This window comes from Larus michahellis, chromosome 17 (assembly GCF_964199755.1).
Source record: "Larus michahellis chromosome 17, bLarMic1.1, whole genome shotgun sequence".
NCBI classification, from domain to species: Eukaryota; Metazoa; Chordata; class Aves; order Charadriiformes; family Laridae; genus Larus; species Larus michahellis.
The window spans coordinates 5,163,383-5,190,400 of record NC_133912.1 but is presented as its reverse complement, the minus strand read 5'-3'; the positions used below and the strand labels follow the sequence as shown (position 1 = coordinate 5,190,400).

The following is a 27,018-nucleotide window of genomic DNA, read 5'->3' as shown; positions in this document are numbered from 1 at the left end:
TCTTCTCCAAGTGTACCAGCAGATCGCACTTCGGTAATTGGTAAATTGATACAAAACAATCAATGTAACGATGCAGAGCACAAGCAGTCACTGCGACACTGGATGTGGACCTGCATGAGTGTCACTACTTCCATTGTGCTTCTTGCTTCATCTTCCCAAAAATATTCCGTTCTCGTTTCAATGCATTTTTCCTTAAAAGCTTGGTGTTATAAGCAGGATCAGGGATAGTACTAGGTATGACTGCATCCCTTCGCACCTCATGAATTCCCATCTACAATGGTAAAATTAATGAGGAAAATGCCTACTGCAACAATTTTTGAAACGGCTGTAAATGTTTTATTGCTTAAGCGTACGCAACAGCGGCTTCAGCAAACGTACTACACTGAGTGTGGTAGAGAAAGGACATACACAGGATCTTTCGGAAGAGCAGACAGCCATGGCTAGAGTATATATCTAAATAAATTGGCATTTATTAGCTGATGACTACACAGCATACTGTAGCAAACCACGCTCAAAGACACATTCCTGCACAAGGCCAGTGTGCATATCTCATAGGTTTCCTAATAATGCCACCCGACTTCTCAGGAAGCAGACTGGTGGTTTTCGGAAAAATAAAGCAGCTGAGAATATGCCACAGGGGCTGCTCATTGTCTCAAAGTCAAAGACGCAGCTAAATTAAGTTTGGGTTTGTACCCCAACAGGTACAATAAAGTCTACAGTGAAACAAGCACACGCTTGGAGTTACCACCACCAATGCATACAACAAAATAATTACACTTGGGTCAAAAGATCACCTTTGCTTGAAAAATTAGAGAAATGACTGCATGCTAAAACTGGTGGGCCATTCTGCCACCCCCCACGGTGAGGAGATGCTCCATCGCAGCATATGATGGCTGCAAAGGTAGGGCCATTTGTCCATCCTGTCTCTCCAGGACCACTCCACCTGGGCAGGCAAGCAGGACACCAGTATTTAAGGCAGTGCTCACTTTCCAAATTGTTCCCCCGAGCTCACCGTCAGTGACCGACTGATGGCCTGCATCAGGGAGGCACAGAGGATCCACACTGCGGACCCAGAGGAAGGATGTGTTGCGGTTCAGAGAGAAGCAAGAGACCAGAGGTTGTGACCTTCTGCTATGCCTTCTTGTCTGTCATCTCCCACTGCCGTGCCACGTGCTGCCGGCCCACGAGGCCGTACAGCAGGGCTTGCAGATGGGGAGAAAGCGCCAGGGCTACTCTATTTGCCTGAGTACTTGTGGCTGGGACCTTTCACGTGAATGATTTGAAAGGCCCTTGAGAGTCACTCAGTTAGGTAGCAGAAAGAAAACCACATGATTTAAGTGGCCACTCCACACCATGCAAATAGGATTTGAACCCAAGAGGCACAGCACACCATGAACTCCCATTTACTCAGACCATAGCCTGCGGCGTTCAAAAGCTTTTGGCATCTTGTAAGTTAGGCTCAGAACAGCAAAACTTATTCAAGAACAGCAAATAGCTGGTGATAACTAATCTATATGCTGGAAGTTGCTCTCAAAAAACATTTGCTAAATAATTTCGGAACAAAAAACAGTAATAATAGACTCAAAAAACCTAAGTCTACTCCCAGATGATCTGCAAACACAAAACAGCAGCAAGTCTATCAAATAAACTCACCTAGTGCTACTCTCGTATTCCCTACCATCCTCCCAATCCCAATTTTCTTTTGATTCAGCAGCTTTCCTCCTTTTGGCATTTCTGGCTGGCAGGGATAGATGTACTTGGTTAGAATTCAATACCACGAGGGGGTTTAGTAACTGAAAGCTGCCTTTTTTTTTTTTTTCACCTCCTCTCTTCAGCAGCTCAACAGGAGGCAAACAAAAGTTCTAGAAGGGTGACCTGCATGATTAAGGTCGGTGAAGTTTAAACTGCTTCAGTCCTCATCAGGATCCACCAGTAAAAATCAGAAGCTTCCTTTACTTTCTTCAATGAAATTAAAAGATAAAAACTGAAGTCTCTGAATCGGCTGAAAAATACCTGGCAATGTGATAGCGAAGCACTTGCCAGGGCTCACTGTCATTCAGCGGGTGCTTGTCCTAGCTCACCGTGCCATGGTGCTAGGTGCTGTATAGATGTAGATCATTTAAGAGAAGTCTGTACTGTCATTAACTGACTTTAAATGTAGTAATGCAAGGAAGAAGAGAGTGAGAAATAAAAGTATCAGGAGAAATACCTTGCCTGAGGCTTACACCAACACCCAGAAAGTGCAATAAGTTACAATTCACTTGTTGGCCCTGATCCGAGCAAACACTCAGTTGTGCTAAAGATCAATGTCATCCAGTTGACTCCAATGAAACACCCGCTTCGTGCTGTAGTGGATGGACAGCTATTATCATGGCTTAGGTCTCTTTTCTGAAACCATCCCTTGATAGCAGCAGCAAGTTCTGAACTACACCACCCATCCTTTAATCCAAGTTTCAAAACGATTGCAAAAAGTTGAGAAAAATATTAACAGCAAGGAGACAGATGGTGCCATAATAAAATCCCCTCTCTATTCTTGCTTATTTCCACTGCTTTTACTTACCAAGACAGCTCCCCCTAAAGCATATCATGTTTGCACTCCATGTTAGTTCCCCACCTGCTAGATCCTCCAAAAGGACTAAAAACCTTCTAGAGCTGATAGCACTAATCTGATGACCTGACGAAGCTCCAACCAAGAACCAGTTACTAGGAAATAAAGACAAACCATGGCTGCTATCCAAAAGAACTCATAAATCTAAACATCTCCTGCTTGTTTCTCTTGAAACAGCTCTAGTATTTCTTCTACTGCTACTTTGTGAAGTTTGTTCATTATTACTTTCACCTCTTAGCCTCTCTCAGGACGTCAGCCCCATCTGCCACAATATATCAGAGTGCATCTTAGCAAGTACAGTTCAGGTACTCAATTTTATCCTCCTTCTGAATTCTTATACTTGACATACGGCTTAAGAATACATATAATTTTTTTTCAATCAACATTCCACTGTCTCCTCACCTCTTGACTTTCCTTTTGTCTGCCTCTCAATTCCCAATCGCTCTCTTCTCATCCTTCTTTTCATTCTTACCTTGGAATTACTGAAAGTGATACAGAAGAAGATACATCATCTTGCTTAGTAACGTTTTGCTGAACATCTCAGCCACCACTTCAGTTTGCACATTAGCAACCAGAGAATAAAATCTAATTGTTTTGACACTTTACCATTTGGCAACCCGCAACACAGCTAAGACCGTAGGCTTCAGCATTCAACTCTGCTTCTGGGAGCAAAGAATTTCAGTCTTTATTGACTCGTACTTGGCTTCTCCCGTACAAATGTTTTCTGAACTTCTTTCATCTTTACCTTACTGCTGCTAAGTACGTCATTTTCCATTCCCTATTATTCAGCAGCCCTTATATTCATATGCAGCCCAATTTTCTGCCAGTATCATCTTTTCATTTATGTCAACTGGATTACATGTTGCTCCTACCTGCCTCCAAGTTACTGCTCATTTTCTGTGTCAGATAAAATTATCGCACAGTAGACTGAACAGATTTTATTTAGCAATGGCATTCCTTTATGGAATTCCTTTATGTTTTCAAATTGCTCGCCAGAGTAGGCTGTAATTCTCCTACAGTATAAAGCGTTCATCAAGACAAAATAGAAATATGGGAGCTGGCACTAAGAGTTACGGTCAGCCGTTCCTCCAGTGGAATAGTCTCTTTCCAAGAATTACAAGAACAAACATATTGCACTGAAGAGAAATCTGACATTTGTGGGATGACTAACCTGACAGTAGGTGAGGCTTTCTCTTTTGTTAGATTAATTAGCAGTCATCTCCTTCCTTTAAACATAAGACTATAATCCTTCCAAGACTCCCACCTTATTTATTTATTTTATTACTGTAATTGGGTATTCTTTGTATTTTGTTGTGACTGGCGTCAGTAGATGGCACTGTGACATACACTCTTCCAGGTTCTTTTTTGTTAGCCTGCAAGCAAAGGTTTAGTTTTATGAAATTTTTGTGTGTTATAATTAGTTTTGTTTATGCAAGGTTCTGTAGTCCTTCGGGAGCAAACTGTGGAAGCAGTGAGATAATTTGCTTTCTGCATTTGCCCCGCTCTCTGATTGAGGTCAGTTCTTGAGCCAGAATCAGTCTCTGGGTACCAGTCACTGAGGTTAGGTTGAGATTCCTATAAGAAGGGATTATCCTGCATATTATTTGACCACTCCTGCTCCAAGACTGGTACACCAGTCTAAATAGGGCAATTAAACTGAGAATGTACCAGTACTCCCCTTCAGCAGAAAAGCAATCTGCAGTGCCCAAGCTATCTTATTGCCCCGTGACAACCGATACATGTTGCTATGTTTAGAAGAGGGCTCTGTTCTCCAAAGAATGGTACATGCAAATGGAAATAATTTCTTTGATTCCTTCGGTTTCTGAAGTTGAATATGTAATGTTGGGAACCCAAACTGCAAACTCAGGAATCCACATGTTCAAGTACTATCAGTAGTAAACGTGGTTCCCTAAAGGACAATTCAAAATCTGATTAGTTTTCAGACATGTAGACTATGGCTAGTCCAAGACATGAAAAACCTGTGGAATGTCAAGACAAAAAAAATAATAAAATTGGGTGCCAAAATATGAACTGAAATGCCTTCAAATTGGCTTGATGACCGACACCTTCAGTGTCAGATGCCTTAACTGACTTGCCTTCTTTTTTAAGGGAGAGAATAACAAACAGTGTTATCTTTTATCCATGCTTAAGTTAGGATGCTTGATATAATGATACCTAGAAAGCTCAGCGAAGGTACAGAGCCCTATTGAGCTAAGTGCTTTTCAAATACGAGATAATAAATGGATTTAGATGAAAATGTCATCAACTGATTTCACAAAAAACCTTCTCCTTTTCAGAAAAAAGAGGAGATAGAAGGTTGAACATTTATCAACAGTTTTTCACAAAAGCCCTTTTAAAATTTTCTTGCAATTTTTTTCCCCCCTCAGTTTTAAGCAGCAAAATCACCTCTACCTTTAAATCTTTGTTAATGATTTAACAATGAGCAGCATTTAATGAATGGAAAAAAAGAGCAACAAAGGAGAAGGAAGACGAGAAATACAAACAGTATACCAAAGAAGTAGTGTTAGCATAAGCATCTTTTGTAAATATAAAAATATGCAGAGAGATTCATACACACATGCGCACAGTGCAATTAAGTGTATAAAATGTCTTTATGACCTCATAGGATAAAGCGTCCTTCACAAGAATGACAATCATCATCAATGGTTGATTAGCAAGTGTCAAATTAACAAAGCTAATATAAATATACGTCCTATAAAGTATAGAAAACCGTTATGAAAAGGTACCACTGCACTTAGAAGTCCTTACAGCAACGATGCTTCATATTCTACTCCTACGTGTATTTTTAATCAAAGAATGCCAGAGAGCGTGCAATAGTTCAATAGACTTTCATATCTGACCACGAAGAATAAAACATACTCTTCAAACTGTGACTGACCAGTCAGATCACCCATGAGACAAGGACAACTTTGAAAAAGTTGCAAGTTACTTACAGGGAGGATTTTTGACATCACAGACCCCAGAAACGTAGCAGGGAGTTATTTTCCTTTAACATGCTTACAGCTAAAGTATTGGCTTCCATTCAACTAACAGAAATGTTAGTGCTTAGAGCTTGCATGCCTTGCATTCTTGCAGTAATACAATTCTGTATTAAAATCTATTCCAGTTGCTTGATTTATGAAAATTGTTAAAGTGTGCTGTGTTCGTACCAAGCTTATTGGATCAAAAGAAAGAAAAAGAGAGAATCAATTTTTAAGCAGAAAGAAAGAGAAAGTGAGAGTGCGCACATGCTGTTGTCCCTATCTAACAGGGGAAGCTTTAGTCCTTATAAAAGTCGCCTGTATCCAAAATGTGACAATTTTATTTCAGAAGGTGACGACGTTTTAAGAATTTGTTGCAACTGGTGGACAAAGTCGTGGTTGATTTGCTCTCCAACATTCTTTGGATTTTGTAATATGTCAATACATCATGTTAATGCAAGTTTTTAAAAAAGGAGAAGAGAAAGCAAAAGCTCCCTTCCTTTTTAAGTATGAGTAATCTATCCAAATCCTACTGAGACACACAAAGGAACGCCGGCAATTTTCCCTTTCATAAAATGCGGACTTTCTTTAAATACTTCCTCCCTACATTTTCAAAGCACAGTTGTATGAAATGAAGGGGAAATGACACCCTTACCCATTGAAAAGGAGATTATGTAAAACTGGTTGGAGAAGCCAGCCGTGTTAATGCAAATACAAGTATGATCTTATTCGTAAGTTGCTATTGTGTTAGAAGAACATGTGTTTCCTAGATGCGTCTACCTAAAACTCTGTGCAAGGAAAAAAATGTTTTTTCAGGATACGTTACCCTGTTTTGCAAATAAATATGAAACCCCAAAGATCACTTTAAAGCAGTGAAGGGCTTGGTTTTCCATTGTGCTGAGCACTCGATTCCACTTGAAGTTAATGAGAGCAGTCAGCAGCCTTGACAATAAGACACTACAAGGATTTGGCGTGCCCAAAGGTGCTGGAGACACTCCGCGAGGAGCCAGGGCTCAGCTCCTTTTCCACTCGTGGCCTAAGTTTTCTTTGTGCCAATAGCAACAGCCTGTTATTTCTAAAGTAGCGATTGGGGACGTCTGTACCTAATAAGTCTTATAAAGTCAAACCCCCTACTCTGCCTTTGCAATGGCCTATGCTAGTGATTGCATTAGACGTAGCCCCTCATTCCGCCAACTACTCGAACACATCCTTCAGCTGGGAAAATACAAGCAAGTCATTCCCATCCCCTTCCAACAGCCTCAATTCGAGTACATGCTTCATCGGCGTCTTACTCCCCACTGGTGCCATTTGAAAAATTAGTTTAGATCCTAGGCCTGAAACTGTAGCATCAAAGAACAAGATCACTCCAAACTGCATTTGAGCTGTGGGCCAAGCAACATCTCAGAGGAAAACAGATCAGAAAGAAAAGCTACCTACTTGAGAAAGACTCTCAAGTCCAATCGAAGTCTAGCTCACAGTATAGACTCAAGTTGAAAAAATGAAGAGATAGGTATGTGAATTTGTCCTGTTGCTAGGAAAGGGAAAAATATTGCATGTGTCTGATATGGTGTACACGAAATACAGAAGTGATGCCCTCAGCCACGGAAAAGAAGATTATACATAACGTGGTTGGAGAAGCCAGCTGCATTAGTGCTAACAGAGGTATAGTCTTATTCCGACATTGCTTTGTGCTGGAAGTGCATGTTGCAGCATTTTGTACTTGTATGTGAGTAAGCAAAGTCAATCTTGGTGCATTTTTTAAAGTAACTTTAGTGGGGAATCTATCACCTTTCTTCTGTCTAACACTTTTTATTCTTCTTGGCTTTCCATGGAAACTCTTCAATGGTGTGAGGAAGCCCGAGGCCTTGGATATGTGTATTTAACTTTTGATTGGTAAAGAAGGCCTAATTAATCTTCATTATGTGGAGTCTTTTGAAATAGATGCCTACATTGAATGCCCTTCCTGTTCAGCTCTGGCCCAGATGAGTTTCTGGCTACCTCTGTAGGACCCTGGGGTCTTATCATACTAAAGGCTGTTCAGTATTCGATGACGAAATGATTATACGTGTAAGTAGAAAAGGGCAGGAAGATTGTATGACAGCTGTTACCAGTCAAAACTGTCTTTTGTTTGTTTGTTAGCTAAAGGTAGCCTAATGGCTAGCGTAAACCAAAAGCCCTCTGTTAATTTTTGGGAACAACTACTTCTTCAAAGGAGAGAGGTTTGATCCGCCAAAATATCTTTTTCTGCAACAGATAATTTCCTTATTTTAAAAGGACGTCCTTTAATAGAAAAATCTACCCATTGTAAGTTCTTGGGGGTTTGTGTTTTGTTGTTCCAGGGGTTTTTTAAGTGATACCTCAGAAAAAATTTACCAGGAATTTACTTTCTACATCACAGCATCAGGAATCTGATTTAGCTTTAAGAATGGGGTCTGAGACGTAAAGTTTGAGAAGCTAAAAGAAACCAAAAATTATCCTAAGATACAGTTCAGCAGTGTTTAGTGCAAAGACCTTCAGAGCTTAGCTTCATCAGTTGGAGGTCATTTGAAGATATTTGCCAGGGAAAATGCTGCATTGCTCAGATACCTAAAGGCATCAGCAAGTGATAGAATATATGGGTAAAGCAGGGGAAAAAAATAATAATTAAAAAAATTAGCTGTGATTGAAGGCCTGGCTTTTTGGAGACGCGTACAACTTCATAAATAGCTACATAGTGGAAATACTGATTTCCAAGCGTTCAGTTACTTTGCTTTTTAGATCAATTTCCATTGGATATAAGCACATTAGATCATTGTCCACAATCTTTATCTAGAGGGTCATATTTCCAAGCATTTGTCTACAGTTTCGACTATAACATGACATGTATCAAGAGGTGATGTGGGAAGAAGCCTACTAAATTTAGGGATTTGCTCTTTTTATTTACTATTTTGACAGAATCAGGGAGAAAAGTTAACTTCCTCTCCTCCTCCCACCCATTTCATTCTTTAATCTATCAAAAGAATTATTAAATCTTTTAAAAGATCAAACACTCAGATTCTTCACAAAGGTTGTCACAATGAATTCATTTGCAGAGCTTTCATCCCTTCTTCCCCACTGTGCTGAAATAATGTTGACTATTTTTCGCTGTCTCTCTCCCTTGCTGTAAAAATCCAGTTGCAAAGGTTGTTGCAAGGACTCGATCTCCCACTCTTTTCCCACCTGGCACCAATATATCCTAGAAACTGAAAACGCAGGTGTAGGTACCTTACTGTTGCTATGTTGTCCAAAAATGATCTCATAAAATAAGTCTTTCAAAAGGTTGTTTATTATACCGCAGAGCGGAGCAAAAAAAGAATAGCAGCAGCAAGGGTGATCCATCCAAAATTCCATTCTCTAATAGTGCTACTTCTGTTTTAAAAGAGCAGATTTCTTTTTATTGTCTGGTAGTCCAACTAGTACCAATTAATGCTACATGGAACACCAAAAAGCTATAATTCCTTTGGCTTAAGTAGGAGATCTTGAAACTAAGAAAAACACACACCATAGAAGTAATACACGCAGAAACTCAATCGACAAAATACATCATTCTACTCAGTTTCTTATTGAACCAGAGAGTCTTTCCCCCCAGAACCTGTAAAGCAAAGAAGGTATGTTTTAGACACAGGATGTTCATTATCTTAAAGACTGGTCTTCTTCAAAACGAGAGGGAGTTTTTTTGTTGTTTTAAATAAAATATTTATTTTCTATGAAGACAAATTAAAATAAAAATCCTGCTTTTCAAAATTCTTCCTGAGTTTTGCCTCACGTCAAAAGAATCCTATCAGAGCAGCAAATTATTTTTTTAATTAATTGTTCTGCCTTTTAATGGGCTGTGGAGTTGCATTGGGAATAAAGCCAGAACAGTTGTGTATCCAGTTTGCCAGGTCTACTGCCTAATGGGTCACATTGCCCCCGTGATATTGCCTGTGCGCTATGATTAAGAGCGGCCGAGATGACCATAGCGAGAAGAGCAGAGGAGGAATGCAGGAGAGTGTGATGCTAGCAATAAAGGAAAGGTACAGATTTTTTAGCCTCTCACATCATAAATTCACCTCTTACTGATTACAAAACACAATTTTTAAAGTACTCAAAGAAGGGATAATTGTCTTTTGAAAACTCGACTCTCTGATCTAAAAGCATCAAATCTCTTTTCAAGGTGTGTCCTAAACTTCTTATATGACATCAAGAACTATCCTGAGACCACATTTGGGACCACATTGTTATCCAGAATAACTGAAGATAAAGAGAAAACCATGTAACGTAATGGTGAATACATAGAATAATGCCATTAGGAAATAGGATTTTCTAATTGTCATAGGCATCTATCTCCCATTAATTCCTCTCTATCAGCTCCCTGTCTGTAAAAAGAGAGAAGTAACCAACATACATGACTTCATTGCTTAAGTTTTCACAGATTCAAAGTCACTCATGTTCTGGTTGCCCTGAAGAAACACATTTTCACAATCCCATCAGAGAGGATGCTCTAGACTCTTAGAATAAGTCAATAACTGCATGCCTCCAAAACCTGATTGAGAAAAACAGGACCCCTCCAGGCTAAATGCGAAAACAGGACCCTTGTAAACTTGCAATGGAGCTGTTTCACAATTGCTGGAACTAATGATACTTGTACAAGCTCATTGATTTCCCAAAAGCACTCAAAGCTTTTGAGGAAAAGCAAATAACTTCTTTTCCAGACAAAAAGTACAGGAAGACAGGGAGATTCCATCACACTCTCTATAGGCGAGAAGGGATCCAGTCCCCAGAAGAAGTTCTGAAGAAGCTGGATTTCACAAGGCTTTGGCTCATACTTGCAATTCATTGCACAACCTCCCCCCTGCTCCCCCCCACAAACGAACCCTGACGTATTTTTTCAGTTTGCAAAACAGACATTGCTTCCTTAAAAAGACATCATATATGGGTTTTTTATTACCAATGAGCAAATTTAACTATGCTTGCTCAGTAGACCAAAGTATTATGAATTCCAAATTACCACCAAGCCAGGATTCAATGTAGCACTGTAATGAAAAATGTGTCATATCTGACCTGTGCATTCATTAAGTGAGTTTTCCCACACGGTGAGCTTTTCGTCTTTATAAACACAAATGAGAAACCTTTTGAACAGCTTCTATGATATAACAGCAATTCTATAGAGCTTCTCTTTTCCCCCAAACTACAGAAAAGTTCCGATCTTCATTGGCCATGTTCACTTAGGTAAGGATCTAGCCATTTTATGTAATTTAATACAAAGTCTTGCTATAGATTTCTAGAAATAGCCTTATTGTCTAGTAAGCACTCTAGGTTCACCAATACATTCTTCCATTACTGGCTCTATTATTGTTAAGTTTCATGGAACCATTCCATAGGGGTCTTGATTTCATGTGTGTCTGCACCCAGAAAGCATTGGTTATTTCATAACTGCAGGCTTTGTTTTCCAAAAGATTAATTTGCTCAAGGACTCCACAATAGGTGGGCACACAGGAGAAATGTGACCAAGTATGCTTTCTACTATACCTCTGTGGAGAGATTAAGGTTCAAGTTCATTTGTTCCTAAATCTTTCTTGACAACAGCTCTGCTGATAGTGAAGAACAGAGTTGTTATCCTCTGGATGAGAGTCAACAGCTCATACTAAATCCTGGAGTCACAGAAACACTTCTTGGGAATCAATCCTGTTTAGCTGGTTAGAGAAATAAGGTCTCGGTCAACTTATTCTGTCAAAATTTAGAACATAACAGTTCATAGTTGCTAATTCTTTACTGATTTTCTATGAAACGCAGCACAGAAGGATCATAAAAAAAATCAACAAGACGATATTTCATCTCACGGAGAGACCCATCATTGACCAAATGTTGAAAATTGAACTTGTTCCCACCTCTCACACTTCTACCCAAACTCCAGGACTTTGCTTTCCCTGTCCCATAGTTGGATGTGCCTAAGTTTTGGCTGCTATTGCTTTGTTATTTGCTGCTCCCAGCAGCTGTAGGCAACTATTTCCTCCATACCATCTGCCCATCCTGGATCGCTTTACTCTCTCATGCTGTGCTTTAAAAAAGATCTCACACAAAGCTAGGGTAAATTAGCATATGCCATACATTTACCTTTGGAGGACAGAGCAGTTCCTCGTTCTGTCCATGCAGGCCAGTTCTCTACGCCTACACCCAAAAGTTTCTGGAGCCATCCTACATTCTACAATCCTCCTTCCCCTGACCACAGCCGGGCTTTTGCAGTCTGGTGTACTCATGAGTATCTCGAATCAAATCATCAAGGTGAACTTAATAGGCTGCCACAGGCATATAAACTTAATATTCTTACTGAGGTCCTTGATAGCCAGAGTTGTGCTGCAAAGCAGGTGACGGACTGTTGTGTTCCTTCCAGTCCTGCTTTGTCATCAACCAGCTTTAGCTCCAACATCTGTCTGCTTCTCCAGCATTCAAATTCGCATTCATCTTTCATACACGAATAACCTTTTATTGCATTTTCACTTAAGCATGCAGAGAAAAGTCAGCAATATAGGACAATCACTGAATTATAACATTCTGATGTCATACCAAGACATCATATTTCTTTGACTTAACAGTACTGAATATTGAAAGAGATAGCACGAAGAAAATGAAACAACCAAATACGACAAGAGAAAAAAAAATGTAGAAAAAGAAAATGTAAGCGTTTCGACGGGAAAAAAAACCACCCACAAACTAAACACCCTGTTTGCATGAGACAAAGCAACCATAAGCCAGGTTAAATACATGAAATTGCACTACCTAGCAAAACACTTTTTAATAAAAAATCTCAAACGTTACCATCAAGTGAAACTCCTTCTTGACATGCAAGTTCAGTAATGCCATTAGAAGACTACTTGACTTACACGTACTGCATTTTTGCAAAGGGAAAAACTTCCAGCACCGTGGTTACCAGTCCAAGATCTCAAGATTTGATCCTGTAGCTATATACCTGATCCATGAAATAACTCATGCTTTTAAAGAACAATGAGAAGGTTTTCCATCCTCTGAAGCTCAGCAGAGAGATATCTCCCCACAGTACCAGAAAGGATCTTTATGATTTTACACACACACTTAACACTAGTTCTGGGAGCTGGAAGAGTTGGAATGTATGGCAAAGCAGCAGAAGTCCAGGGAATTCACCATAACAGAGTCACAGGCCAGAAAGAGTTGCCATGGGAGTGATTTACCTTGAGGTTAAGCACATGCCAAAACATTTCCAGGATTTGGGACCCTAATCTAAAGCAATCCAGCAAACTGGATGTGATGCTATAGAACTGTAACGTCACGTTACAATTCCTATCCATTTAAGGACTGGTTCCAATTTTGTTGCATTAATTTTAGCTTACCCCCCCCCCCTTTTTTTTTTAATCCTGGTGCTGTAATGAGGCTGGAATAGCACGTTTATGTATTATATGGTGTATGTTGATATTTGAGGTCTCGAATGTCATCTAGACAGCATTACGGTTAATAAAGTGACAGCAAAAGAGGAAAGAAAGGAAAGTGACGGGACTTTATGTGACTAAAATAAACCCAGATCATGTGACAGACACAGGGAATCATATTGTCATGACTAGCTTCAATCCTCAGTTCCCTTAAAGCAGTGATTTTACTATTGACTTAATGAACAGTGGAATTAAGGCTCAGAGCTCACTCCATTCTCCTTGACAGTGAGAAAAGTTATTTGTTCTATATCCTATTGCCCTTCCCACATGCAGGCAGCAGCTGTAAACCTGATGCCATGAAATCCAGGCCAGTGTCCCCGCCTCCCCCACAACTCACTTCAATGGAGCCAAGATTTCACTCAACATATGGTCTAGAATTTGCTCCCATAAATCATTTTGACTGTCAACTCCTTCAGCAGATTGGGTCAGACCCAGAAAAAACTTAGGGGGTCTTCAGGTACTAAAGTCTCTAACAGGGATCCCAAATTGCCTTGATTAGTAGCCAGATATTCCCAGAGAGGAGCCTCAGTCCCCTTTTTCTACCTGAAGTTTCCTGCATCTCAGTCCCACAGTCAGACAGTGTCCATGATTGACTCAAATGGGTCCAATAAACTCAAGATCTGTTGTAGGATCCAGAAACTAGATGCACTGATACTAATTTCCCTGGATTTTCTTGGGCCGTACCAATCCTACAGTACTTGGCTAGGCTGCTTGCAAAAAAAAAAAAAAAAAAAAAAAAAATAGATGTAGATATAGCTACTCTCTTTTGGGAAAAAACAGCTGCCAGAGAGGTTGGTAGTGACACCTACATTGTACACAGTGCGTATTCACCCAGAAGTTCATTCTATCTGTCCTCAGCCTTAAAAAGAGTTTAAACAACTCCACAGCCTTCCAGGAAAGCCTGTCCATGCTGTAGGTACGGCAGCAGTTTTAAGAACCATGGAACACAAGAGCAAGTTCAGGAGAGGCGGAACAAGTGGTTAGTGCGTGCAACGGGGAAGGAGGAGCAACCCTGGGCACTGGTCCCTGCTTTCTGGGTGTTTATGCAGGGGCTGCTTAATGTAAAATGCATAAGCTGTCCTGAATCCATGCATTTATTGTTAATGGCACTTGAAGTCAAAAGCATACTGATTCATTTACTGGTGAATAATCATTTACCGTATTAGCTAATCTATTTATCAATATAAAGTCAATTATTATGAAGCATCAAGAGTGGCTAGTAATTACGCAATGTAAACATAAAGGATGGAATCAGTAAGTAATTATATTTATTCATAATTCGAAATCCTGAAAAACATTTGTAATAGCTGCATAACACAAAGCCCACCTTAAAGACACAGGAATATATTAATCTCCAAATTAAGATTTTGTGATAGAGACATTTCACCATGAAAATATTTATACTTGTGACAAATTTCTTTAATGTTACTGTATGTATGAGCTGTGCAAATACACAAAGTACTTGTACCTATCAAATAGGATAAATTGCAGCTCAGATTCTGGATATTCCACAGCCTGTAGTTTAGATCCTTCTGATACGTACTTCAGTGGGCCCATTGAATTCTAAAGGGCTATTCACATGTATCAAAATTTTCATATGCATATTTACAAGGATGACCAAGCAAAAAGCAACTTTCTAAAGAGTCAGAGATCCAAACACCAAAATAATGTATCAGGAGACTAGGAATTTGTGAGGAGCCTGGCAAGAACATAAATTATAACTTCTGTTGTCCAAGCAAACAAATAGAATAAATCTAATCTGGTTTAAGGATTTTGGATTTAATAATTTCATGTATTAATAACCTGGGAAAGAATGTACTGCTGTGAAAATATTTTTTACTGTGTTGCAAAAATTATAGCCACAACGATTGCTGCAGTCTCTCAGAGGATCCTGTCGTTAATGTCTGGCTAACACAGTATATGAGAAAAAAGCCTTAAGTACATATGGTAATCTCATCTCCCACTTATACATTTGTTTATAAGCACCCAATCAACCCAACTGAGCAGTGTTGTGGGTTTTTTTAAACATCTGACTCTGATCAGTTCACTTATTAATTCAGTTCAATGTATACCTTTCAAATTAGATTGCCGTTTAACAGATGATTTACTTAAGCAATCAATATTAAAGGTTCCAAGAATTGCAATTGTCTTATTTCCAATAATTTGTAGCATCATATTGAGGTCACCTACCCCATTCCATGCTAGAATTAGGAGCTCTGCAACAGCGAGCAAATTTATTGGTCTTAACCTTTTAAAAAGTTATCTGTACTAAGAATAGCACAACATTACCGTGCACTCAATTTTTAATGGAGTTATAACAGAAGAACCTAATCTATTCATAGTCTATATTGCTCCAGCACTCACATCCCTCTTTCCTTGCCCTCTCTGCCATACATAATACATAATTACATGATATTGTACATCTACAGTATACAAGAAAATATTGGCACATATGGTCCTGATTTAAGGACTCAGGTTGGAAGGGTCATCTAAGCTCCTTTTCCCACTAATCAATGCCCAACACTCAGCATGCCATGACTCCTTTATTGGACACTTCACTAGAAAATAAATAAATTAATTAATAATTCTTTGCAGACAGCAGCAAAACTCCATTTTCTCCCTTCAATACCTCCTAACCCCTAGCAGGTATTATCTCACATATAGGACAGGGAATTGTGCATCTCCGTCAAGACAACTGTCTTGACGCAAGGGCACCCAGCGAATGGGGAGTCCCTCTTGTTTCAGAAAAGGGGCGGGATCACAAAAGGAGAAGAATTTCAGCTTGCCTTTGTGCAATCCATCCATCGGCAGCATGCAGAACAGCAGATAACAGTGGAGTATCATATCGTTTGCACCAGTCATAGTTTTAAGAGTGGTGTCCTGTTCTGGTGGGCAAACACACCATAATTCAGTCTTTGCTCCAAAGAATTTACTATCAAAGTATCAGCGATGAGATAGAAAAATAAAAGCTGTTCACTGTCTTGCAGACAGATAGCAGAGGCGAGAGAGAAAAGCAAGTGACATACCGTAGGGGTCTCAAAACAGAGCAGGTAACAGAAGCGAACCCAAGGCAAGCAAGGTGGTTTGAAGCTAACTTGAAACTTTAAATGACAAGTCTTTTCCCTTTTCCAATGTTCTCATTAGGTGCAGATTGGTGCTATGCTACAGACAAGGATTTATTTAGCATTCACATATAAACTCAAAATCTACTGGGCTGAGCGAATTCATTATTCCTCCTGTTTATTCTAGACATGAAGTGCTACGGGCTGGCCATTCACTTACTAATGCAGTTATGAAATAATCAACTTGGAAGCTTCCTAGGTCAAGTTCATGTCCTGTAGTGTGAAGGTATGCATCAGTCTCCAAATTGGCACATACACGCTTATTTAGTATTGCGTCTCTGGATATTCCTCCAAATGCCATGTTTTCTCTTGAAACCATTTAAGCCCTCGGCTTCGGTGATGCCACTTGGCAATAAGTTTTGCTGATTTGGCTTGGTGGGCGTACTATTTGCTTTGGTCAGTTTGAGGTAAATCATATTCTGCTAGTCCTCGAATAACATGAGGATCTTACAATGTTGCATTGTTACTATTCTTCTTCCCCCCTGGTTTTTTTTTTTTTTTTCTTGGAAGTGAACCAAGTTACCGCAGGCACTTGCAAATATTCCTCAGTTGTGGACCATACTACTGCATGGAGTGCAACACTAGTACAGACCAGCATTTCACGCACGATGAAACCCGAGCACAGGGAAGCTTTGGCACATAGTCCTTATATCCCTCCATCCTTGTTTTTAAAAAAGTATCAAACTTGGTAAAACCTTGAAACAACATATTTGTTCTTTAGTTTTATGTTCACATATAACGTCATCACACTCTGACAATGATGGCTCTGCATCATCCAGAAGTAGAAAGGGGTGAATTTCACAAGAGGCAGAGAAGTCACCTCAACAGCAGCTTTCAAATTGCTGTAGGAATTAACGAGCGGCTCCTGTTAACCCTCAAACCAAAATGTCACCGCAGTAAGTTTCTAGCAATATCAAAATGCACCAGGGGGCACAAAGGGATGAGTCTCTTTTGCCTACAAGCTTTAATTTCATTATTTTTAACTCTGCCATTTCCAATAGTCTCTCAACAGGAAAGCGAAACAGGAATCAGAAGCCGAGATGCTTTACAAACTGCTGAATAAAAGAGACTTTCTGCCCCACTTCTCCATACCCAAATCCTTGTCACCCTCCCAGTGGGGTTTATTCAAAATGGTACCATGTGGTGGTCTCATGAAAAGACGAAGAAGCAGAAGATGCTGAAAATCACAACTCACTCCCTCCTCCACCCCCCACGCTCACTGAAAGAAGGGGAAATGGTGGGGTTAAGAAAATAAAGTTCTCTCCCAGTAACGCTGCCACATAATGAATACAGCATTATTATGCAGAAGGCCTCTTGAGACATCGGCCTAAAAAATTCCACTGAAAAAGGAAACACCTGTTGGAATATTAACTAGGACAAAGTCAAGCAAGGAGAAAGAGGATAGGTGGCCAAGAGGTAGGAAAATCTAAGAGGAAACGTTGAAGGGATTTTTCTTTATTTTTTTAGAAGTGTGACATTCCTAATATCTGAGTTCCTAAAGCAGCAAGCTGCATTTTCTTCATGCAAGTATCTGGTGGTAATGGAAAAGACAAAAGAAATCCAACATTGGGTAAGTGATCTATGTTTCTACAAGCAGAGCTACTTTGGACACTGTACAGTCTACAGTCAGGCACCTACAGGAGCATACGTTTTCTGGATATCAGAAACCATTTATAGCTCCTATTTCATAGGGAATACTATAAATTTCTTTATTAAGAAAAATCTCAAACATTAGTAATTCTATTTTGACCATGGGAAGCTTTCTATTGAGCTGAACTCCCCACCCTGTTTTACAGGTTTGCAAAGATCTAATACACTGTAATAATAGATTCCACTTTGCATTTGCGTGGTCTCTGAGTCCCTTGGAGAATGCCAGCAATCATCTTTCCTCAGTGGTCTGTCTGGGAGACTGAGGCACAGGACAAGGTCTCCTCACAGGTGGGTGAGACCAGAGCATTCTCATGGCTCTGGCCAACTAGAACTTAACTGTGAAAGACCACAACATAGAAAAAGGAGTTTAGGAAGACATCAAAGGACTGTTACAGTTGTGAACCCACGTCTGCACCCAGTACATCAGCAAAAGTATATTGTGACCTCTACTATACTTCCCAGTGCCAGCTATTCCCCGTTTCATTTTTCACAAGATGAGCGCAGAAAGGAGACCGAAGTTCACCCATTTTGCAGTGTTTGCTGCCTAACTGGAAGATGTATCATCAGCTGGACCCTATCTTCAACTGAATATCCAATTCAGAGGGAATTCAGCAGGACTTAGCACAGGTTCGAGAGCACTATAAAGCACAGGAGCCTGCCTGCAAGAGCACTTACACTGTGCTAGGAAACACGATACTTAGTTGTAGTGCACTTGTAAACATTTTTTTCTCCAACACTTTTATTTTAAAGGGAATAATGTTTCTTTCCCTATAATACACTAGAGAAGTATCTTAATCCTCTTGTAAAAGTCCCTGCAGAGCATGAAAATAATGTATTTCAAAGGTTTAAACTTGACATATCGAGGGGGGGGCTCAGGAGCCCAGTGCTTTGCAGGGCAGAAATGCTTAGATATACAGCAGAGGTCTATAGTCTTCCTATATACCAAGAGAGAAACGCTCAGCCTCTCTGCATCACAGATATGATGCTCCTTTCTAGAATCTCACCCTTTTGAATAGGCTGGATGCGGAAAATAATCATGATAGATGCAAAGCACAAAAGCTTCACTGGGACTCTTTTCAGCAAGGCAGCCATTTCCCACTGCCTGCCTTGGGAAGAAGAAAGAGAAGGGAAAAAAAAGAAATAAATAAAAAAAACCCAGCCACTTACAGGGATCTGTCTTGGCAGCTTAGCAAAAAACCACCGCAGCCCCGCAGCGGCGCTTTCAGATTAGCCCATATACCACACCCAGGATGTATGAACACTATCAAAACCTCCTCTGCAGCATATTGATTATCCAGTATAGCCTCGCTAAAGAAATAATAAATGAGCAAGCAGCCATCCTCAGACCTATTGACTGGGAGGAATAAAACCTCCCGCTTTCCTTCTTGCCTCCGCTTCCCAACGCTAAGAAAGCAGCCCCACCCTCCTCTAAGGTACTTGTATTTTACAGACGGCTCAAGCTCATCCCTTTTATAATGAGCTTCAGTTTATCTTGATTACCTGGAAAGCACATTAGCCTGTCATATCCGGCCCCGTTAATCTTTAACCCTTTGCACACTGACTCCATCCCACAGCAGTGCTACGAGCAAGACTGGACACCTAACTTCCTTTGGGCATTTTTTATGGTAAATATCGGTGGCTACTCACAACATCGTGCTGAAGCCTGAACTAGTGGGAACGCTTTCTTAGTAACATGCAAGGTTGTTTCTTTACAAGAGCAGCTGCTTTCGCACTCCCAGTGAATATTTCAGCAGACGTGTGTGCGCGAAGGAGAGCACAGGAGTGAGCATGAGTATGGGTGGGTGAAGGGGAGCAGGTACCTACAGGGTACCTATAGGGAGGGCAGGCTAGGCCTGAGGTTGCCGCACTGCCTTATGCATCATGAGAGTTATATTGTCCTTTGAGCCCAGTGCTAATTTTGTGTGTGTTACCTTCCTTTGCCAATGCCTGTTTCCCCTCCTGTGCTTTGTTTTTTTCAGACTATAAGTACTCCAAGCAGGGACTACCTCCCCCTACATATTTATCAAGAATATAGCCAGAGGGAGGGGAGATGATCTTAGTTGTTGCCTATGGGCCAGCAGTTCTTACACACAAAAATCCCAGACACAGACAAAAATACAATTTCATCTTAAATTTATGCAAGTAATTGGAGTTATACCGTGATTTCAATTAGGGCTTGTATGAAAAAAACCAAACAAATACAACAAACCAACTCTATAAGGAACCCCAAGTTTGGGAGACACTATTACATAGGCAACCACCATAGACATTTCATTGGTACCAATAATAACAAAAATAAAATTGACACAGCATACATTTGGGTTATTTATCATTTTGCATTCCTTTTGTTAACAAACTTTGAAAATAAGCACAAAACACTCTTTACAAATACCAGCACCAAAGTAATCAAAGCACAAACAGTGAAAAAAGAACATTGTTTTTTCAGCCTGGCTTCTCAGCACAACAATACCTATTGGTTTCTTGCAGTCTGTTTTCTCCTACCACTTCCCAAATTTTAAGCTTTCTGGCTAATTTCAAACAAACCAAGAACACACAGTAAGGGCTTAAAAGATCCTTAATTCCACCAATATTTCAATAACATAGGAACCAGATAAAGGGAAGCAACCCTATGAATGCCACCGCTAAGAGAAAGACCAAGTTCGCTCTTAATTCAATATTAGCAAATCCACACAAAAATGGTGGTAGAAATCAGGCTCCTGTGGTTCTGCTAGCACAGAGACACAACTATTTCCAACAACTATGAAAAGCACAATAGTGGGACAGACTGGGTTGATAATCTGGGGACAAAGCAAGGGCCCAGAACATGGAAAAGCTTCACTTTGTCTGAGAAAGGGAAGAAACTGAACACAACAAGAGAAAGACTTTCACTTCCCATCCACATGAGAAACCCACTCCAAGCAGCTCCCTAGGGACCACTATAATAAACCTCCTCAATCAAAAAGGCACTGTTGCAATTCAGACTTTAAAAAATTGAAATAAATAACAATTGGTTTGATTTACAACAGTTCCCAAGTTCCCCTATCTTTCCCTAAAACTGTTTGAAGATAAGCACGTCTATCCTCTAAAAATTAAGACCAAGAAACCTTAATTAAGCCTCTGAAACCACAGAAACACGCAAGTCCACTTGTACAAATCAACTTCCAGGACATTCACATAAACCCATTTTACAGTCAACACCATCAAAATTGCCTTAGAAGAAGCCAGAATGGCTTACCTTGGGTGCAGTGAGGAGGAGCTCTACACTGGGGCGTCAAAGTCCTTTTCCTGCAGGAGCCAAACTGACCTGGCTAGCTCCTCTCCTTGGGCGTCCCACCGCCCCTCCTCGGCAGCACCACACCTGCCTCCACGAGCCCCAGCTGGCCCCAAGCAGCTCTTCAGGGAAAGCAGCCGTTGCCTATCATCCAATAAACACCGCTAGCAAAAAATGTGTCCTCCATTGGAAAGATAATTCTAATCAAAAGGGTTTCCCAGCACCTACGTACTGGCTGAAAGACAAAGACAACAGGAATTTCAGCAGGTGCTCAGTACTTCCTTTTGTTTAATGACATTCCCTTTTCTTCATCCTTAGAACACCATGACACCCAAACGTACCCATCACCTGCAGACTGTAGAAGCTGAAACATCTTGTGTACTTTAAATGCCACTTTAAATCCACAGCGTGTCTAAAAGATAGGCCTGGGAGATCACAGATTGTGAATAGAAGCGGCATTACAGAGAGAACTTTTGGAGACATGTCCACATATATCTGACAATTCAGCCCCTAAAAGCCCAATTGTTGTCATGCTGAATAACACACAGGATCAAAAATACAAAAGGAACATGAATTAGACTCATGTTAAAATACTGTTAACTGGTGTATAAGTGATTTTCTATTTAAAAACCAGCACATAAATTTTTGTAGGTTCGTTATACTATAGTCTTTATGCATCTTTCCCTGAAAGTAAATTACACATTGATCACATTCCCTCCCACTGCGCAAGTCAAGTGAATCCCTGTCCATTTTCTATCACAATGGTGCCAGTTTCTTTGTGCCAGTATCCTGGGGCTGGCAGCCACGTACAGTGACCTCACCAGGTTCTGACTCTTCAGGTGTGCTTCAGCAATGTCCAAATGTCCTAAAAGGAGCTGCAAGAAATCTTCTCTGTTCGTTAGTACCAGTAACTGGTAATGGCATGTCCATGGCTCCGTGTCCTCTGGAGGATCTCAAAGCAGGAAGGAATACCTAGTCCACAACAAGAGCATAATTTTAGGAAAATCAAAAACCACCTGGCAAGTTGAAATTTAGCCAGGGTACAAGCACAACTCAGTGAAAGGGAACTGTGCGTGGGATCGTGAGCTCTCAAAAGGGGTCCAGATCTTTACCTTACACCTTTCGCAAAATACAGGGATCTAAACCTTTAGATTCCCCAAACTATGTTGAGTGTGCAGGAGGGGGATAAGAGAGGCACGTGGCTTGAATGAGGAACACTGTGTTCTTCTTCTCTGTGACTACAAGCAAATTATTTAGTCACTTGGTGACTGTTTTCTCCATCTGTGGAAGAGAATAATATTGAATGCTCACTTTGCCCACACAGCATTACGTAAAAACTGTTTTAAAAGGTACATTTTCAAGCATGGTAGCATCATCAGAAGTTTCATCCTGGGAGTTGTTCTGCCCAGATATTCATGCAAAGCAGTACCTTTCAAGAGCCAGGGGTTTTTTCCAGCTTTGACAGATTTGCATTATGGGTTAATTAATTTTTATCAAGGGCTTTCAGAATGTCACAGAAAAAGGCACTGCGTAAATGGAAAGCCATTTTTAATAGTGCTGAGATGAGGCCAAGGAAAACAGATTTGGATCAGAACCTGTAGAGCTCTAAGCCTTAGGGTGCTCGATTCTCTCATAATAGTAATTAATGAATGAGACTGCAAACATTTGTTTTTCAGACAGAACTATTACCTTGATATGAAATGCCTGAAATCACTTCAAAGCAAAATATTTAAGTTGTAAATATGTCAGAGCACACTGAAACGCATTTGAATTTAATCTCCCAAGTTGTGCTCCACACTTAGCTCTTCTTGTACTGCTTTTATTATTATAATCTTGATAAAGGCACTCTGAGGTGAGAAAGAGAGCTTAATAATTCACACCCGCTTGCAGAAAGCAGTACTCGGGCAAAGCTCTAGTTGTGAATTATTGCACCTGAAGTCACGTCCTGGAGCGCATTAGCCACAAAATCTCATCTCGGTGGTGGCAGAGGAGGTGATGGGTAAGGAAAAGGATGCTGCACGGATGTAAATACATTTTAAAAAACAACCGATCGCCCAACCGTGCCTGTTCAGGTGCCCTTCTGGCAGAAGACAACCCAGAGGGTGGGAGAGAGGGGAGAGTGCAGGTGTAAGTCATACAGGGAGAATTCGGTATCAAACTGCTGTTGGTTCCATCAGCCTAGCAACTGTTTATGCAAACAATCTGGCTGACTCATTAAAGTACTGCTCTGATCAGCTATTAACTGTAACTGACAGATTAAGAGGAGAACAGCATGAGACAGATACTTCAGAAGTGAGAGCAAAACATACTGGGAGCTTAATCTATGTTTTAATTCCAGCACCCTGCTCCCCGCCCCCACCCCTCTCCTTTGCCGCAGCGGCTTTGCGTGGCATGTTTCATATTGTTTAGTGCATATCTTGGCGCCCACCTAGACAGTTTTGCATTCTCGGCAGCACCCGGTGGCACCCACATGTTCATTTGACATTCCAGGGAACCCATTGCAACAGCCACACATTCTTCCTCGCCTTTCTGAGGGCTTCTTAGATCACAGATGCTCCTGGTATCACCCACTGTGCTTCAATACTTCTCATGTCCCTTGCACATTCTTCAGGGTCTAATCCTTTCAAATAATAGTGCTTTCCTTCAGATGCTGCCTGATACCAATGAAAACAGGGCTGAGATAGATGCTTGCTCTTTTTCGTTTCCCTAAGCTGATAGACAGGACTTGTCAAATGCAATCAAGAAAAAATAGCTCAAAACCTGCTACTATTCTATTACATATTTCACGTTCTCCATCTAGCAGGGAAGTCCCAGTCCTAAAGAATTCCCACTTTGAATTAGAAAAATCATATAAAGCCACACCTGGTTCTCACACAGCACACAATGAATTTGGGGAACTCATTGCCAGAGGAGGTTACAAAGTCCATCGATAAAAAGGAATTTTAAGTGCACGTAGACTAATACATAGAAGAAAAGCCCACCTGAGCTAGCAAACACAAAAGCTCTAGGTTGCCAGAAGTTAACACCGTGTTCTGGGAATCTGTGAAAGCATTACTGGCGTTGTTCTTGAACTCTGAGCATCAGCTACTGGCTCCTGCTAGAGGCTGGGAGCTGGCTGAGAAGGACCTTGAACCGAGCACAACACAGCTGGCCTTATGGACAAACTCTGTACAAGCACTATACTGTGCTAAAACCTGTACGGTTTCTCATATAGCTCTCATAAAGGTCAGGAGGACAGCAGGACTGGGATAAACCCAGGACTGCCTTAACTACTGACCGAAGCTTTACCCTTCCCCTTTCTCCTCCCCTTTTCTACCCCACCAGGCTCAGTTTCAAAAATGGAAACATCTGAACCCTCTCTTTATTTTGGGGCAGGATGGGTCCTGAATGAGACGGAAGCCCTAAGTAAAGGCACCTCTACACTACCCAAGCCAAGCTCAATGATATGAATTCTGTTTCCTTTTCCCGTGGGCCGTATCTTTCAAAGACACCACGTGGAGCCCAGGTACGCCGCACAGCATCCTCCGTGGCTGCCTTATTTCCTGAAGCCCCTCAAACCCCGACCGCAGAAATCCTTGCCATCCTCTGCCACGGTGTTGGGCTGGCGCGAGCCGTGATCCCCTTAAACCCCTTCCCCTCTCCTGTGACACAGAGGAGGCATCGCTAATAGGGCTATACACCAATTAGCCATTAAGCCTGATATCCCATTAATAGTTGCCAACAGCAGATGCCTAGCAAAGGGCGGGAGAGGAGGGTAAGCGTACACTGGTATTTCCCCAATATTATACTCTGGTTTCAAGTGGCCTGCAGTGATTTTGGGAGAGGGGTGGGATCTCAGTACTTGGACCATAATTTCCTTTCCTACTAGGAAACAGCCCCCAGTGTACCTCCCTTGACTTAAATAAGAGGTTTTGTGAATGATGGGGTGTACAGGCTGGTCACCATCTTGCCCATAAATATTACCCAAAACACTTTATTTCCTGCAGAGATAAGAATATCTCCCATCTTTATAAGTTCCACATTGAAATCAATATGGTCTGCATTTAAAACACACGCACAAACATGCATCTATCTATCTATATATATACACTGTATGTGTTTCAATACTCACCATATATATAGTACGTATTTCCACATTGTGCAGGATTAAGTGCATATTTCCACTGAGAAATAAATAAATAAGCAACCAGCAATTTCTCAATTTCTTCCTGCTGTGTGTCAGTGGTGAAAATTGCTTAGAAATAGGACTATTATAAATATTCTATATATAACCACATATTGTGGAGGAGAGGGGCAGAAGGTTTGTACGTTTGAAAAATGTGAATACAAAGGAGGGCATAGAAACATATCCAGCCATTTCCACCTCGGTGCTATTTATAGCTATAGTGTTATGAGGTGTTTGTTTAAAGGGGCACCGGCAGAGTATGGAAGGACCTAGCCCTCCTTCAAGGAGGCATGCAAACAATACTAACTTGGCAAAAGAAAAACGTACTAATCTGGCCTGAAAAATTGCGACTGTTCTTGCTTTTTTTCCGTGTCTGTACGAATTGAAGTTTTAAACTCTATTTGCTTCCTCATTAACACTTTTATTCCTCTAGCCTGAGGAGGCGGCTCACTGGTTTTGGGGTCAGGCCTCAAACTGAAAAGAGAAGAAACAGGGAAATTAGCGAACATTTCTGCCACCACCCTTCCCAAATTTCCCTTCTTTATAGCAGGCATTGGCAAGGGAGTCAAATTTCAAAATGTTCTGGTTAGCTCCGCAGTTGGTCGAAAGTAAAATGAAAAATATTCACTCGAACACTGCCAGTTCTTCCGTGAATGTATTTAGTTTTGAAATTCAGTAGAAATATTGAAATAATTGGGATGAAAAATTCAACCAGCTCCTTGGAGAATACTTTGCTTCTGAAGAGTTATAGTACAAACCCCTGAAGAGCTCTCTATTGTTCCCTTGTGAGATGCCATATGGAGTAGGAGGGGTGGGAACTCAAGGGAAGAGTTGTGACAATGAAAACAAAAACATAAATAAAATAAAGGAAGTTCTGTGTTCTCTGCGGGGACATGACTAAGGACTCGCCAGTCCAGCCACAAGAAATTTCTGCTCCTTGAGCAGTGCAGGGATGAGATGGCAACAGCACGGGAGGGTTCTTTCAGTCCTGGGTCTTTACAGAAAACGTGGAGGCCAGCAAGTGAATGAGCATCCCCAGAGGCCCTCCGGCTGATTTTGCCATGCTCTAGTCAGCACTTCGCCAGCTCAGCCCCACTGGCCAGACAAGTTCTGTATGTTTTTATTCATAATAGGGAATTGTGGCTGCCCTGTGACAAGAATAAGATGTTCTCCCACACTCCTGCTCCGGGAAGATGTTGAATCAGGGATCCTGATTCATGGACGTGGCCATAAGCGGAGTGAAAAGCTATTGCCGAGTGTCCTGTGCTGCTCAGCGTAAAGGATAGACCTGTTTCTTGCTCTCCTGGAAGCCTGCAGAGACAGCGACAGCCAAGGAGCCCCGTTCGTAAGGCTGCTCTGTTGGAGCCCGTCAAGTATTTCCAGTCGCAATGCACTCTTCCCATGGTCGCTGAAGTGCGGGTCCTTACACAGCGCTCCAGCCCGTTAACTCCTACCTCACAGGCATGAAATTTGCTGCCAGCCCTATTGATGCTAGCAGAAAACACCTTAGCAGTAAAAACACCCATTCCTCTAACAAGAGCTGCAACACGGTCATTAATATCTCGGTTCACTTTTAAGAGGCTATCTGGTTATGACTGCAACTGATAGCTTTTTAAACAAGCTTATAAAACCTATCCGAAAGAAAACGTAGGGCCTCGGTCTCCTCTTGCTTAATCCAGTGCAAACTGGGAGGGAATACAGTGAGGCATGTGGGCTAAACTCACATCAGTTGAATTCAGGGTAGCGTTAATGGCAGAAGAA

General features: G+C 41.0%; 1 long non-coding RNA gene across 1 annotated transcript in view; it reads right to left on the bottom strand.

Moving 5' to 3' along the window:
- The window catches only part of LOC141732320 (uncharacterized), a 27,774-nt gene extending 5,454 nt beyond the window's left edge, over window positions 1–22,320 (bottom strand). Inside the window, exons 1-2 of the long non-coding RNA XR_012584063.1 lie at window positions 22,205–22,320; window positions 21,057–22,064 (exon numbers count right to left, since the gene is read on the bottom strand). This is a non-coding gene — a long non-coding RNA (uncharacterized LOC141732320). The remainder of the gene's footprint in view (window positions 1–21,056; window positions 22,065–22,204) is intronic.
- Between the last annotated feature and the right edge of the window lie 4,698 nt (window positions 22,321–27,018).